At 38.7% G+C, this 16,388-nt stretch overlaps 1 pseudogene; it reads right to left on the reverse strand.

Moving 5' to 3' along the window:
• Nucleotides 1–12,794: 12,794 nt before the first annotated feature.
• LOC131514972 (tubulin alpha-1A chain-like) lies at nucleotides 12,795–13,921 on the reverse strand (annotated as a pseudogene).
• Between the last annotated feature and the right edge of the window lie 2,467 nt (nucleotides 13,922–16,388).

Genomic DNA, 16,388 nt, shown 5'->3' on the forward strand with positions numbered 1-16,388 from the left:
AAATCCTGTCCTCACCACTCTCTGGTGGGTGCCATAAAGGGAACGTAGGCTCAAATAGCTATTTTTAAATGACATGTTTGAAGATATTTTAAAAATTGAGAAACAACCCTACTGTAGATTTTATCTTATGTGGGTAAAAAAGAGAGTTTTTAGGTGGAAAACAAAAAAAACTATGGGCATATGAGTTGTTTTTCCTAGATTACTTCTCACTTTGTCAACCAACTGTACATAAGTGGTTATGACCATCCCAACTGGGGCCCTCACATTAGGAAACTCATTGTGGCCTTGCCTTAACATTCCATTCACTACAACTAAATCAGAGAAATACAAAAATTATAGAGAAAGTTCTACTTTTTGAAGAAGACATCCCATCAAATCATCCCTTGCATGTACACTGAAATCTGTTAGCTTATGGGCACCCACATTCTGTCAATAGACAGAGAATAACGTAGCAAATTTCTCAGATCTCCAGACAGAGCTCAGGAATAATGTAAAGAAGTGTGCATGCGTGTGTGTGAGGGTGGGTTGGGGGTGGATGTGTATGTGTGTTAGATGGTAGAGGATAGGCAGTAAAGTAAGAATATGGTGGGAGGAGAGGGAAAGTAAAGACTGAGGGAAAGGCTGGAGATGGAAAAGATTTGGTTACAATAGAGAGAAATATGTGGTCAGAGGTAGAGATTGTTATCATAGGCACAGAAGTGCCCTTTTATAAACTGTTGGTTAATTCCATAAAAACTTTGTAAGTGCCTGCCGCACTGGCAGCTGAGATACAACGGGGGTAAAACCAGGTAAACCCCCTACCGTTCACATTTTACATTCTGGCACATTTGGTGTAGCTCCCAAACCTCAGTGAATGATCATCTTATAATATGTTTAGGAAAAATCACTATTAATAGTGTGTCTTGAAGGAAAGACGTACATTCAATTTGATTTCTAATCTTGAGAAATGTAGCAAAACAGAAAATAGTATACAACTTGTCTTCATTTCAAGAAATACGATGATTTTTAAAAATGCATAAAATGTCACAAATGGTTTCATGAAATGTTATAAAAGCAAAGTGTACGTTGCATTATCACTCTATAACATGATATATATTTTCCTTCCTATATTTTTATAGGAATTATGTGAAGTCTGTGTTTTCGGGAAATTTACTTTCTGATTGCCCATTGATCCCACTATGCAAAATTACTTTATAAACTATTTAATTATATACAGAGGAGACAGGAGGCGTTCTATCCCCCACTTATCGTATTTCAGGGAGCTTCCGTATCCTCCTCCAGGGGCCCTGACCTACGCCAGGTCAGGGTGAACAAAACAAGCCATCTTATCACTCTTTAGTAAATGGAACAATAGTGCCAGAGGTCTTGGCATAGTGATGTACCAGAAAAGCTTCAAGAGGCCAAGGAGACATATGTCTGAAGACATACGTCATTTTAGGTAGAGTATTTCAGGAAGGATCAGTTTCTGTCACCCCTTCCAGATACACACAGGACCTGAAAGTACTCACTCTTCCAGCTCCATCAAAGGGAAAACCAGATGGAATTCCCAATTCTTAGCTCAAACGTAGAGAAAGAAGTGAACTACTGGGGACAAGACAGACAAGGGAATATGGCCAGAGAAAGACAATGAACACTCTCATGCCCATACGAATTTATCAATTTGGACCAGGCTCTGGAATCCAAAATAGGATTTTCAACTAGTAAGAATACGGCTAAAGAATTTCACAGATACTTTATTGTTATTATTATTGTTGCAGTTGTTGTTACCATAGAGACAGACTCTAAACATGCCTCTCGTCACACCTCCCATGAGATCAATGCCTGCCCCTAATATTCAGAAAACGGGGTGGGGGGGGGTCACAATGAATGTCAGCCAGAGCAGACCACGCCCACTACACCATGTCCAGGGGATTGAGGGCGAAAGAGCAAAGCTGTACACATCGAAGGACCCAACCGTCATCTTTCTCTTCTTTGAATTCTCAGCATGTCCCTTTTGTGTCTGTCCTGCTTTTGGATTAGAATTTGACTGTAGGCTGTGGACTGTTGTAAAATAAGAACTATCCAGTGAAAAAGAACAGAGTCATGGCAAAAGTGCGAGATGCCTGAAGCTTTACTTTTCTCATTTAATCCTAAAAACAATGCCACATATTATTATTTTTATTACTGTTATTTTGCAAATGAACCATCAGGCTCAGAGAAGTTAAGTGAATTGTAACATGTCACCTTGGTCAATAAGTGGGAAAAACAGAATCTATCCCTAAATCTATCCAATGCCAGAGACTATATATTTTGCACTATGTATCATTGTCATGTTAATTTAAGGGGCTCTGTGAAATTGCTTTATGTGTCTACAGTTGCATAAGTGCTGTGAGGGCCACGAATCAGTCACTATTTTGTGTACTTGGTTAAGTAGCTCTGATCTGTGGGCTTACATGTTAGCCAGACTTGTTTCACTCACAGCAGGCATTCAGCCTTCTGAGGAGGGAATTCTAAGTGTTTATCTCTTCTGATGCTATGAAGATTGTTTCCTGAGGAAAATATTCTTTGATCCCTTCTTTTCTAGGACCTGCTGTTATTTCTTTGGGTATGAAAGTAAAGTATATGGGTCAAAAGATGCCCTTTGGAGGCAGACAAGATTTGGGTTCAAAAGCTGGTCTCATCACTTTCTAGCTATGTGATTTCAACCTAAATTTTCTCATCTGCACAGTGGGGATAATGCTAATATCTATTCATGGAGTAACTGAGAATTAATGAAATAATGTACTTAAAATCATAGCACAGTGTTCCGTAGTAATCCAGGCATCTGAGTGAATCTACTTGGAACAGTAGGCATACCTTGGAACAGAACTAGGCATACCTAGGTCAAGACGTTATTATTTAACTTTCATTGCCAAGGGCACTCATTCTGACTCTTTTTAAAAACTGCTTCCTACTCATTTTTTCTGCCTAAAAGGTCATAATTTCTCTGTAGATGGTTCTATTTCTTCTGGGAAAAATAATTTCTTCATAAATAACAGCCCTGTAATGATTTGGTGCTATTCTAATCTTAGCCATGCAGAAAACGCATGTTTGCAGACAGTGATGATAACTCTCCATCTCAATTTTCCATGGTGAAGTTTGTTGTTCCTTTTCTTCTTCAGCCAGGCCACCAAAACAGAAAAGCTCTTAGCTATGTGAGTGGATCAAATATGTGTCAGACATCTCTAAAAAGCATGCTTGTCTAAGAAAACATGGCTCCCTCTTCAATGCCAAGACATGGGAAGAGCTCAATTGTTCATCAGGAAAGTGTTTAGGGTAACATTTTTAACCAGCCACATCCTTCTTTTCTAAATATTTTGGTAAGCTCAAGTGGATTTGTATGAATTTCACTTAATTCAGAGATTTTCCAATTATAAATTGCAAAGTCCATCCCCAAAGATGCCTTTCTTGGGTGGGAACTGAGACCCAGACATCAGTATTTCCATGTGATATACAAAAATCTGGGGAAATGAGAAGGTGGCTGCCAGATGTTAAGAAAGTCAGCCTGATGTGGGAGGAAAATAGATCAAAGGGCTGCCTGCAACTAGTTTGCTCCAAAAGGCCAGAGGAATCCCTTTTAAGTAGCTTCTGATTCATGTATGCTATATTCTAATGGCCAAGTCCTTCCTCAGCTCTTCAGGTGTCAGGATGAAGTCCATAATGCACATACCTAACAGAGATTTTATTGACTCCCCTTGTACTCCCAGCAGGCTTCTCACAAAGAGAAGAGGAAGGCATATATCCTGCCTTAGGAGCTTATATTTCAGTTGAGTAGACTTGAAATGACTCTTCCCTAAGACAAACTTGCAAGGCTTGTTTTGACTTAATATCAAGTCAAATGCATTTAGACTCCTAGATGATGAAGTGTGGCCATGAGACAGAAGTGGGAGGGTTACTTGGATTTAAAGTCAAGAGATCTGGACTTTTAGGTCAAGTTTGTCTCAAACTTTCTAGATCACCTAGGGCAATCACTTTATGTATTCTAGCCTTTGATTTCTTTGCTAATAAAGCCCTGAATAAATAATCTCTAAATCTCTTTCAGTAATCTATTTCTACAATTCCAAGTGCAAATTATATAATTCCAGGCAACAATACTGTATGTAGGAACCTCTAAGCACTGTGCATCCTGTCCCCTGGAATGGTAGACTGAGGGATGAATGAGTCATAGATCCTATGGACAAGGGCTTACTTTCTATTGGGCAAACTCGATGTGCATCCAGTGTGGACCTGTGGCTGTAGAACAAAGAGGGCTACATGTTCTAACAGAGGCCCAAGAAAAGTAAGACAAGAGTGTCTGGATATATTCATTGATTTTAATGTCTTTTACTTTCTCAGGAACTGGAAAAAAGCCAAAAGGTCATTCATACCAGATTGATAACTTCTCCCTGATCTGAACCTCTGTTACTATTTTAATCTATATAGAGATATTTCTCTCTCTCTCTCTCTCTCTCTCTCTCTCTCACACACACACACACACACACACACACACACACACACACATACATCACATCACATTGTACATCATGGGCAAGATGTGTTTAAATCGTGTTTTGTTTTGTTTTTATATTAACCAATGTTCTAGCTGCACAGGGGAAAATGGTACCTTCATCAGGGTTCTTCAGTTGCAAGCAGAGTAAACAGACTCTGGACAATTTAAGTAAAAGGGAATTTATTGTAAGTTGCTGAGTGAGATCACAGAATTAAAGAAGTATAAGACCCAGGGTAAGAAAGTTCAAGAAGCAGTTAGCTCCAGGGGTCCTTGTGGCCATAAAAACCCTATTGCCTTTGTCAGTGAACCACCCAAACTAGAAGGTGTAAACTCCAGCAGTCTTTTCTGACTTTAGGCTCAAGAGTCAAAATCCTTAGAAGACAAAAGCTCATTAGCATAGCTAAGGCTTTCTGCTAACCTTTTGGCAAGTTAGGGAGGGCACACTGTTTTGTGACAGCTCCAAGACTGCAAACGATGAAAGGCTATGGGAACTTCGGAGATGTAAATATCCAAGGAAAAAAAAGAGTGAATGGGGGGGCACCTGGGTGGCTCAGTCGGTTAAGCGTCCGACTTCCGCTCAGGTCACGATCTCGCGGTCCGTGAGTTCGAGCCCCGCGTCAGGCTCTGGGCTGATGGCTCAGAGCCTGGAGCCTGCTTCCGATTCTGTGACTCCTTCTCTCTCTGCCCCTCCCCCGTTCATGCTCTGTCTCTCTCTGTCTCAAAAAAAATAAATAAATGTTAAAAAAAAAAATTAAAAAAAAAAAAGAGTGAATGGGTGCTGAGGAGTGGACACCAACATCCATCCACTGTAGTAAGCAATTTGAAGAAAGCCTGAATTTTTCTTTAATGACCAATCACCCTTGAAGTTTTCCTTTGCCAATGCAAAATGAATACAACTTGTAGAGATTTTAGAAGAGAGTTTTATTCTAGCCCAAATTAGTATAGCTGCTCAGGAAACACAATCTTCACAAGGAAGAAAGTGCTCTGGGGAATGAACAGTTTTTACAGGACTATATACCGTTTTACATCTTGTAAAAGCTCAAAAGATTATAGATTATCATACAGGCAGGAATCACAAGATTTAAGGCAAGGCATGCAGGGAGTGGGACTATTGATCAATATCTTAAGACCAAGATGGTTTTCCTTTAGGCTACTCATTTACAAACAGGTGCACAATGTATGCTTGGTGGTCATAAATCAGGCTTATGGTTTAAACAAAGTTTATGTGCAGTCATGTTGACTTAGAAAGAAATCTAAAATGACCACCCTTATGCCTCAGGCCTTTAGAGAGCTTTTTGTCTCATCACCTTAAAGACCGAGGTTTGATTACTTTTTTCATTTATTTTTAAAATTAAAGTTATTTTTAATATACCTGTGATTTTTTTTTCAGATTTTTTTGGTGGGTAAATGGATGTTCCAGAAATATATACCATGTTTATTCTTGGCTGTCAGTAACCCCTAACACATCCTGTGAAGCTCCTGAGAACAATTATGGTTATCTAGGGAAAAGGAAATGTTAAGAGCTGATGCTGGTGTCAGAGAATCTACATTTGAATCTTCATTATCTACTTGGTGTACAACTTTAGATAAATCATTTGACTTCTTTGAGTCTCTGATTTTTAAAGTATGAAGTGCAAATAATCCCCGACTAATGTGTAACGAATATAAAACACATAGAACAGTTCCTGGTAGCTACAACATGTTAGTTATATTGTAGTTGTTACTGCATCGATCGATGATAGGTCAAAGGAGAGAGGTAAAATGTGTATTTTACTTTCTAAGGAACTGGAAGAAGTCAAAAGACCTCTCAGGCAAGACTGATAATATCTTTCCCCTGTTTTAAAATGTTCCATAAAATGCGGGTTTCATCATTCTCTATTCTTCTTAGAATGTGCCATCTAGCCAGGTATATCTCATATTTCCTACTTATATCAACGGCAATACTTTTTTTTTTTTTTTAATTTTTTTAACCTTTATTTATTTTTGAGACAGAGAGAGACAGAGCATGAATGGGGGAGGGGCAGAGAGAGAGGGAGACACAGAATCGGAAGCAAGCTCCAGGCTCTGAGCCACCAGCCCAGAGCCTGACGCGGGGCTCGAGCTCACGGACCATGAGATCCTGACCTGAGCCGAAGTCGGACGCTTAACCGACTAAGCCACCCAGGCGCCCCCAACTGCAATACTTTTTGATGATAGTGTCTTTGCCTAGAAGTATGTTTCCTTCCCCCAACCCTTTTCACATTTATCCCATTCATACATCCAGATGAGTCACATCTTTCACTTCTTTTCAGCTTTCCAAAGAAGCTGGCCATCTGCTAAGTGCATTCATGGGATGTCAGTCACGAACAATTGAATTCCACAGAAAGGAAGAAATGGGGAAAGAATCATATCTGAGGAGTCAGAGAGCTCAATGTTGTTCTGGGCTTTTTCTTTTCTAAAGTGAATCAAACTTGAATATGTATCCAACTGTTTTAGCTCAGAATGTTCATGGAACAGAGATCAGAGTGGTTCCAGAGATGGTCATTACTTGTCATTCGTGTTCTGTTTCAGAAACCTCAGGACCTCCATGAACCACCCCCCACATAACTTTTCAGTATGTTATGGGCAATTTGAGAGGCTGCCTCTTCAGTAGCTCTGGGATCATTTATACCTTTCTCTTTTTTTTTCTTAGTTAGGAGCTTCTGAGGCAGCAGAAGTCAGAGCTCTGGCTCCTTACTCTAACTCAGCAGTAAACATAAATAATCAATCACAGAAAAACAAAAAAGTCAACAGGTCGTCAGGGGTTTCACATCTTTGTATCCAGGCAGAATTCTCCTGGGATGATGATTTATACCCATATCAGCATTCTTATTTTTTTAAAAAACAAGTTCCTTATTCCCCTTTTATCAGTAATTTATTTTTCACTGATTTACTGATTTAGCTCGATGACATTTCATGCTTTTTTCTATCACCTGTTGTTGTTATTTACCTTTTAAGCCAAACGACTAAAAACTTCGTTCTAAGACAACATTAAATTTACTTTATAGGATATTTAGAAATATATATATATATATATATATGATATTTAGAAATATATATATATAGGATATTTAGAAATATATATATATATATATATATTTTTTTTTTTTTGAGAAAGAGAGAGCATGAACAGGCAGGGAGCAGAAAAAAGGGAAAGAGAGAGAATCCCAAGCATGCTCCACACTGTCAGCATAGAGCCCCATGCGGGGCTCGAACTCATAACCGTAAGATCATGACCTGAGCTGAAACCAAGAGTTGGACGCTCAACCGACTGAGCCACCCACACACCCCTTTACATTTTCTGTAGAAGCTCCCTGCCCAACCTGGGTCTTTACATACTTTTATCTCTAAGTATATACCTCGTGTTTCCTACAAGAAACAAGATGCTTTTCAGTTTGCTCTGGTTTCCATTGTGACCACTGACTTGTACCGACCACCCACCAGATCCTTGTTTTTCATGCATAAAAAATTTTAAAACCACATGTTTCAGCGAACATTTCTGGTAGAAACTCCTACCTCAAGGGAGGGAAATTAGGTATTCTTTTGATTTATTAATTAGCCATTAGGCAAACGCATTTACGGGAATGCAGAGAAACACATGCTGCTATGACGTCCAGGTGGCTAAAGAAAAGTTTCCTGCAAACAGAATAAAAGGAAACAAAAGGAAACCTCATAGAAACCACATTTAGGGAAGTTCCAGAGGGCATATCTTTATTAGCCTCAAGTACAGAGACAGTATACAAATTTCTAGTGGAATTCTAGGCACTTATCAAAATATTCCCTTCACTCAACCCATGGGATATTTTAAGGAGGAATTTAATAACGACTTGGCCGTGAACAACTGCGGGGCATAGCTACCAAGTTAACATTCAGGTTTGTCAACACTAAAAAGCAAGTGTCCGTGATGTGCATTTCTGTATTCCTGGGAGGTATGTAAATGGTTTCTGTTTTGTTTTGTTTTGTTTTGTTTTGACCTTGTAGTGCTCCAGACACAATCCAAGCGAAAGCCTTTACAGTGTTTTTTGTTTTTTTTTTTTCACATCCTCTTATAAACTATTCGGGTTCTGTATGGACATGGGCATGCTGTATAATAATAAGGTGCTGTTTTCTTTTGATCTTTTTAAGGATGACCCCCCCCCCAAATGTCACATTCCAGTTGCCATTGTGATATTTTTCTGACTCACACTAGAATGTAGCTGCAGGTTGTGAGCCACTTAAAATTGGTAGACAGAACTGATTTCCCAGGTGCTGGCAAAAGCTTTCTCCTAAAAATTACCTTTGCTAATATTATCAATTTTTGAAATTTTACCATTAGATATTTATCAGTTTTGTTCCCTATGTGTTAAACTATAAGTACCCAGGGAAGAAGGCAGCTGTAACACTTCTGGTTTTAGCACTTACTTATGGTTCTCTCAACTTTCTAGTTGGCGGTGGATTTTGATGAGGGGAGAGAGAGAAACAGAAAGACCATGACGTACCCTGGATCAGAGGCATGGGGGAGATGGTATAAGATAAAGAAGGAAAAAAGGGGAGGCTTTATAAAAGGGAGATTAGTATGAATGTTCGCTTTTTTTTAAGAGCTCATTTAATGCCACTTTCTCCCTGAAGTCTTTCTCGTGTGATCCAGTCAGAAGCAAAATGGTGCCTCTCTCCTATCAAATCCAGGAGGATTCAGCAACCAATGTCATGATATTCACACGTACTCCCTTGCACTGCAGTCATTTTTGCAAATGTTTAATCTCCTGATTCGTGAACACATGTATTTTGTAAATCTCTCTCCTTCTTTTCCCTCCACCCCCTGCTTCTAATTCATAAGAGAGTTGGCCTAAACCTGGAGCAAGTCATTTTCACAGTGTTTAAATCTGAAGTCAAGAGATGAGGAGAGAGAACAAAGTGTTCTCTTTCATGAGAACAAAGGATGCTTCCCTGAACTATGACTTTAGAGAACCCTGTCATCACAGTCTGCCTTTGGCTATAAGAAAAGCATGCTCTACACCAGAAAACAGCCTGGCTTAAGTAAATGCTCTATATGACTAGATTATGTGCCATTTGAGTAATAACAGTAATATTCATGTTGACATAGGTCTTTATCCTCACTGCAATATAGCAATTCTGTGATGATGTCTGGGGTTTGTTAATTCCTCTCTCTCTTTTTACATTTTCTGTTTCAATAAAGAATGAGTCATCTGAAGCTTAGACAAGTTAAATGACTTGTTTAAAAAGCAGAAAGTTCTCATGTCTGCAAAGCATACTATACCCAGAAAGGGAGAGTCGGATCACTTTAATATCATAAGTGTCTTATTGAACCTTTTTTTTTTGCCTACGTTTCTTCGTCTATCTCATTTTATAATGACCATCTTTCTGTTTATCCAGATACAAGCTCAGAACCATTTTGTCTCTTTCTTTGTCCCCAGAAAGCAAGATCCCTCTCTTCTGTTTAAGGTCTGTTTCCTCGCCCAAACTACTGAAATATGCACACACTAATATCTTAACTTTCCCACCCATTATCTACACTTGTCAGACTATTCTTAAAGTTTTGAATATTTTGCAACCCGCTTCAACTATCCATTGATAGATGTGGGATAAAATGCACATTCTACTTAGCAAAATCTTCAAAATATGGCCTCTTATTCCCCATCTCACGAGTTGATTCCCTTACTTCACGTTGAGTCATCCAGGAAAAGAAGAATGTATCTCGGTCTTTACCAAAACAGGTCCGTGCTGTTCTAATTCTGTGCTCCTTCTCACGCTTTTCTCAGCCTCATTTCTGTATCTAAAACTTATTGACCTTCTTCCATATCCTGAGGTCTGTTGTAAGTAGTGTTTATACATTATCTATCACTTATTTCTCACAACAATCCGATGACCTGAGATTTCTTCTCCCCATTTTAGAGTTGGTACACAGAGTTTTAGTAAGCTTCCAGAGTTATAATGCAGGCAGAATGTGAATCTGCCTCTACCTGACTTTAAAGTGAAGCTCTTCGTGTTTCTTCCTTTCATTTGGAATTTTCCCAACTTACATACTTCATCTCAAATGCAAATATTTTGTTCCCCTTCTTACACTCTTTGTGTCGCATTGTATTTAATTGGCTGATGTCATTAAGGATTTTTGCAGCTGAACTTCTGAGGAATATTTGCAGGGTTTTTTGTCTTGTAATTTTTTTTTTCTTTCTGATTTTTCTGTCAGAGGAATAATGCAAGTTGGTACATATCCCCCTTTTCCATTTTCTGATAGCATTTGTGTAGGATTAATATTATTTCTTTTATGTTTGGTAGGATTTATCAGCCAATCCATCTGGGCTTGGAATTTTTTTTGTAAAAAGCATTTTAATTATGAATTCAGTATTTTAATTGGCACTGGGACATTCAGATTTTCTGTTCCTTCTTGGAGTCAGATTTTAGTAGTTTCTTTTGAGGAAGTTATCCATTTAATCTAAGTATTAATTTATTGGCATACAGTTTTTCATATATGATCCTTTTAATATCTATGGAAAACTCTCTTTCATCTCTTTCATTCCTGATATTGATAATTTGTGTCTTTTTTTATTGATCAGGTGAGCTAGGGTTTTACCAATTTTATCAAAATTTTTAAAAAGCCACCTTTTTGTTTCACATATTTTCCCTATTGATTTACTCCTATTTCATTAATTTCCACTCTTTTTTTGTTTCATTCATTCTATTTAGATAGGGTTGTATATTAGCTTTTTAAGTTAAAATTTTATATCATTGATTCTAGATCTTTCTTCTTTTCTAAGGTAAGCATGGGTTGCTACAAATTTCCCTTTGGCCCTGCTTTATTTTCATTCTACAATTTTGCTATTATGTGTGTTCACTAGCATTCATCTCAAAATATTTTCTACTTCCCCTTTTGATTTAGTTTTTGGCTAATTTGTTAATTTGGTTTCTAAAAACTTATTTACTTTCCAAATTATTTAATTTCATAACATTTTGGCAAATTTCCACATATGTTTATGTTTGAATTCAAGTTTCTTTTTGTTATTAAATAATACACTTTGTACAATTTCAATCTTTTAAATTTATTGGCAGTTGTTGTATGGCCTATGGTCTGTATTGGCAAATACTCCATATATGTTTAAAAAGATTGTAGATCTTCTTGGTTTATGTGGTGTCTTCTGTGTGTGTCAACTAGTTGGTTGAGAGTGTCATTCAAGTCTTCTATATTCTTCCTGATTTTTCTATCTATTGAATACTGAGAGAGGAATATGAAAATGTTCTACTATGGTTTTAAATTTATTTCCTCTATTTCTCCTTTTATTTCTGCCAGTTTTGGGAGATCTGTTATTAGATGTATGTACATTTACAATTGTTGAATTGACTCTTTCAACTTCATAAAATGTTTCACTTTTTTTGCAGTCACATTCCTTGGCTAGAAGTTTATTTTGTCTTATATCAATATAGCAACTCCAGTTTTCTTATGCTTGCTGTTTGCATACACATTATTTTCTATCTTTTTTCTCTCAGCCTATTTGCATTTTTGTATTTAAGGGTGCCTCTTTTAGGCCACATGGCATAGAGTCCTGCCTTTTCAATCCAGTTTCACATTCTCTGTCTTTTATTTTGTGTATTTGGTCGATTCACATGTAATAAAATTATGTCTATTATGGACTTTAAGTCTGCCACTTTGTTGTTATTTTTATTTGTTTCATTTCTGTTTTGTTCCTCTACTCCTCCTTTCCCTGCTTCTCTCTGTGTTGAGCAAATATTTTGCACCCTGTATTTACTTTTTAACATATATCTTGCCAGTTTGTTAGTGGTGGCTCTAAGGATTATAAATGCTACTTTTATTTTTTAATTTTTTTTTTCACTTAAGACAGGGAATACTTTATTCAAATCCATGAGAGAAATGTAGAGCTTGGATCTATAATGAAGCGTTGTGTTTTAATGCATAGGTCAGAAATAGTATATTAGAGAATACACTGCTACATACAAATTAACTGATCAGAGCACAACTTTTCAATATTCAAAACAGAATAAGCTTCCCTGTAAAAGCAGCACTTTTGTGACATTTTTTTTTTTTAATTTTTTTTTTTCAACGTTTTTTATTTATTTTTGGGACAGAGAGAGACAGAGCATGAACGGGGGAGGGGCAGAGAGAGAGGGAGACACAGAATCGGAAACAGGCTCCAGGCTCTGAGCCATCAGCCCAGAGCCCGACGCGGGGCTCGAACTCACGGACCGCGAGATCGTGACCTGGCTGAAGTCGGACGCTTAACCGACTGCGCCACCCAGGCGCCCGACATTTTTAACTTTAGTATTCCTCTCCTTCCTCTTCACCCTCTCCTTCAACAGAATCCACCAACCTCCTCATAATCCTTCTCAAGGGCAGCCATGTCCTCACGGGCCTCAGAAAACTCTCCTTCCTCCATGCCCTCACCCACATGCCAGTGAACAAAGGCACGCTTGGCATACATCTGGTCAAGCTGGTGGTCCAGGCGAACCCAGGCCTCAGCAATGGCTGTGGTGTTGCTTAGCACACACACAGCTCTCTGTACTCTGGCCAGGTCTCCATAGGTACCACAGTGGGAGGCTAGTAATTAATGCCAACTTTCAAGCCAGTGGGGCACCAGTCCACAAACTGGATGGTACGCTTGGTCTTGATGGTGGCAATGGCAGCATTGACATCTTTGGGAACCACGTCACCATGGTACAACAGGCAGGAAGCCATGTATTTACCATGGCGAGGGTCACATTTAACCGTCTGGTTGGCTGACTCAAAGCATCCATTGGTGATCTCTGCTACAGAAAGCTGTTCATGGTAGGCTTTCTCAGCATAAATGACAGGGGCATATGTGGCCAGAGGGAAGTGGATGGGGGATAGGGCACAGGTTGGTCTGGAATTCTGTCAGATCAACATTCAGGGCTCCATCAAATCTGAGGGAAGCAGTGATGGAAGACATAATTTGACGAATGAACCTATTGAGGCTAGTGTAGGTTGAGCGTTCAATATCAAGATTTCTACCACAGATGTCATAGATGGCCTCATTGTCTACCATGAAGGCATAATCAGAGTGCTCCAGGGTGGTGTGGGTACTGAGGATGGAGTTGTAGGGCTCAACTACAGCAGTGGAAACCTGGGGAGCTGGGTAAATGGAGAACTCCAGCTTGGGCTTCTTGCCATAATTGACAAAGAGACATTCCATCAGCAGGGAGGTGAACCTGGAACCAGTTCCCCCTCCAAAGCTATGGAAAACCAAGAAGCCCTGAAGACCCATGCTCTGGGCGGCCAGTTTCGAATTCGATTCAAGACAAGGTCAATGATCTCCTTGCCGATGGTATAGTGCCCTTGGGCATAATTATTGGCAGAATCTTCCTTGCCCGTGATGAGCTGCTCAGGGTGGAAGAGCTGGCAAGGTGCCAGTGCGAACTTCATCAATGACTGTGGGTTCCAGGTCTACAAACACTGCCCTGGGCACATGCTTGCCAGCACCCGTCTCACTGAAGAAGGTGTTGAAAGAGTCATCTCCTCCCCCAATGGTGTTGTCACTTGGCTTGTGGCCATCGGGCTGGATGCCATGTTCCAGGCTATAGAGCTCCCAGCAGGTGTTGCTGATCTGAACACCAGCCTGGCCAATGTGGATAGAGACGCATTCACACAAGGTTGTTGCTTTGCGGCTGCCGAGAAGATGGCAGAGAGGAGGTGGAGAGGTTGTTGCTTCTTACAACGCGACTCTTAGGCGGTGGATGTAAGAGAACCTCTACTTTTATTTATTTAAAAACCATTTTTTTAATGTTTATTTATTTTTTGAGAGAGAGGGAGAGAATGTGAGGGGCAGGGAGGGGCAGAGGGAGAGGGAGACCTAGAATCCGGAGCACACTCCAGGCTCCAAGCTGTCAGCACAGAGACCCACGTGGGGCTCAAACTCAAGGACCGTGAGATCATGACCTGAGCCTAAGTTGGACACCTAATGTATGGAGCCACCCAGGTGCCCCTATAACATGCTTATCAAAATTTACCTATTCCACAATGAATGACTTCTAGTTGAATATAGGAAACTTCCAACAATATGGTTCTGTCTACCTCTCCCTTCTTTGCATTGTTTTCATCTATATATACCATAATTTCAACAATATAGTAATATACATTTGGTTTTAACTATGCACATATTTTTTTTTAAAGAAGCCAATAAAAAAGCAAAAAATACATATATTTATATGAACTCACATGTCACGTACTTATCCTTTCCAGTGCTCTTTATTTCTCCTGGTATATCTGAAATACTATCTGCTGCAATTTTCCTCTGCTCTGGAAAACTTCCCATTTTAAATAACGCAGTTCTGCTAGCATTAATTTCTCTCTATTTTAATTGAAAAATGTCTTAATTATAGCTTTAATTTTGAAGGATAATTTCTCCATGAATAATTTTGAATAATTTTTTTCTTTCACTACTTTTAATATGTCATCCCAATATCTAGCCTCCATTGTTTCTGATGAAAGGTTGAATATTAATCATACTGTTATCTCTATGTAATATGTCATTTTTCTCTTACTGCTTTCAAACTTTCTATTTATTTTTGACTTTCGTTAGTCTGAATTTGATGTGGCTGGATATGACTTTCTCTCTTTTTATTCCAGTGAGGTTTCACAGAGCTTCTTGGACTTGTTAATTTATGTTTTTCAACAAATTTAAGAAATTTTAAAACACTTTTTCTTTAAATGTGTTTTTTTTTTCCAGATAATTTCCTTTAGTCCTTTCCTTCTGGGTCTCTGATTACATGTGTGCTGTATCAATTGATAGTGTCACAAGCTTTTTTCATTTTCTTCAATATTTTCTTCTTTTCTATTTGTCAGATGAGATAACTTGTCAAATACATGGGTTTCTTTCTCTTGCATCATCTGAAATCTGCAGCTGAGTTTATTGCTAGTTTTTAAATTTGTTATTATACTTCTTAGATTTGGGTTTTTCAGTTTCCTAAAAGTTTCCATTTCTTTTTTGGCATCCCTACATATTTACTCATTAATATGATTTTTTAAAAATTATTTGAACAGATTTCCTTTAATTATTTGAATATATGTACAGTAGTATTGTGAAGTTTATAACTATTAAATTCAACCCCTGGGGCCACTTTAAATTAGTGTCTATCTATATCTTTGTTCCTTGATTTTTCTGTATAACACTTAAAAGTTTTTTTTTTAATGTTTATTTATTTTTGAGACAGAGGGAGGCAGAGCATGAGCAGGGGAGGGGCAGAGAGAAAGGGAGACAGGGAGACACAGAATCTGAAGCAGGATCCAGGCTCTGAGCTGGCAGCACAGGGCCCGACGTGGGGTGGAACTTGTCAACGAGATCATGACCTCAGCTGCAGTCGGATGCTCAACTGACTGAGCCACCCAGGCACCCCTGTATAACATTTCTTTTGTAACTAATAAATTTTAGTTGAAAATTAGACCCAGTGGCAGCTATGGAATCTGTTTTGCTTTTCTGAGGACCTTCAGATTTATTGCTTCGTAGCCTGTAACTTGTGTGGATTCAAATTACAAAACCTGTCTTCATGTAGTGTATTGTAACTGAGGTTTCTGCTGCCTAATTTTGTGGGGTTTTAGTTGCTGTCTTTTTTTTTTTTTTTTTTTTTTTTTTTGGTTTGGTTTTTGTTTTAGTTGGCATCCTGGAAATCGCTATTGCTCAGAAAAAAAATTCATATGACAAAAGACGTGTGTGTGTGTGTGTGTGTGTGTGTGTGGTGTGTGTGCGAGAGAGAGAGAGAGAGAGAGAGAGAACACCTGCGTGTGCACAAGTGACTTGTCTTGATTTTATCTCCAGTTTGCTTAATGAAAATTGACAGTTGAAGGGCTACAATGCACTGAGAGTCTCTCCACTACACTGCCATGCCAATGGACTTTTTC

The sequence above is a fragment of the Neofelis nebulosa genome, chromosome 6 (genome assembly GCF_028018385.1).
Source record: "Neofelis nebulosa isolate mNeoNeb1 chromosome 6, mNeoNeb1.pri, whole genome shotgun sequence".
In the NCBI taxonomy this organism is placed as follows: Eukaryota; Metazoa; Chordata; class Mammalia; order Carnivora; family Felidae; genus Neofelis; species Neofelis nebulosa.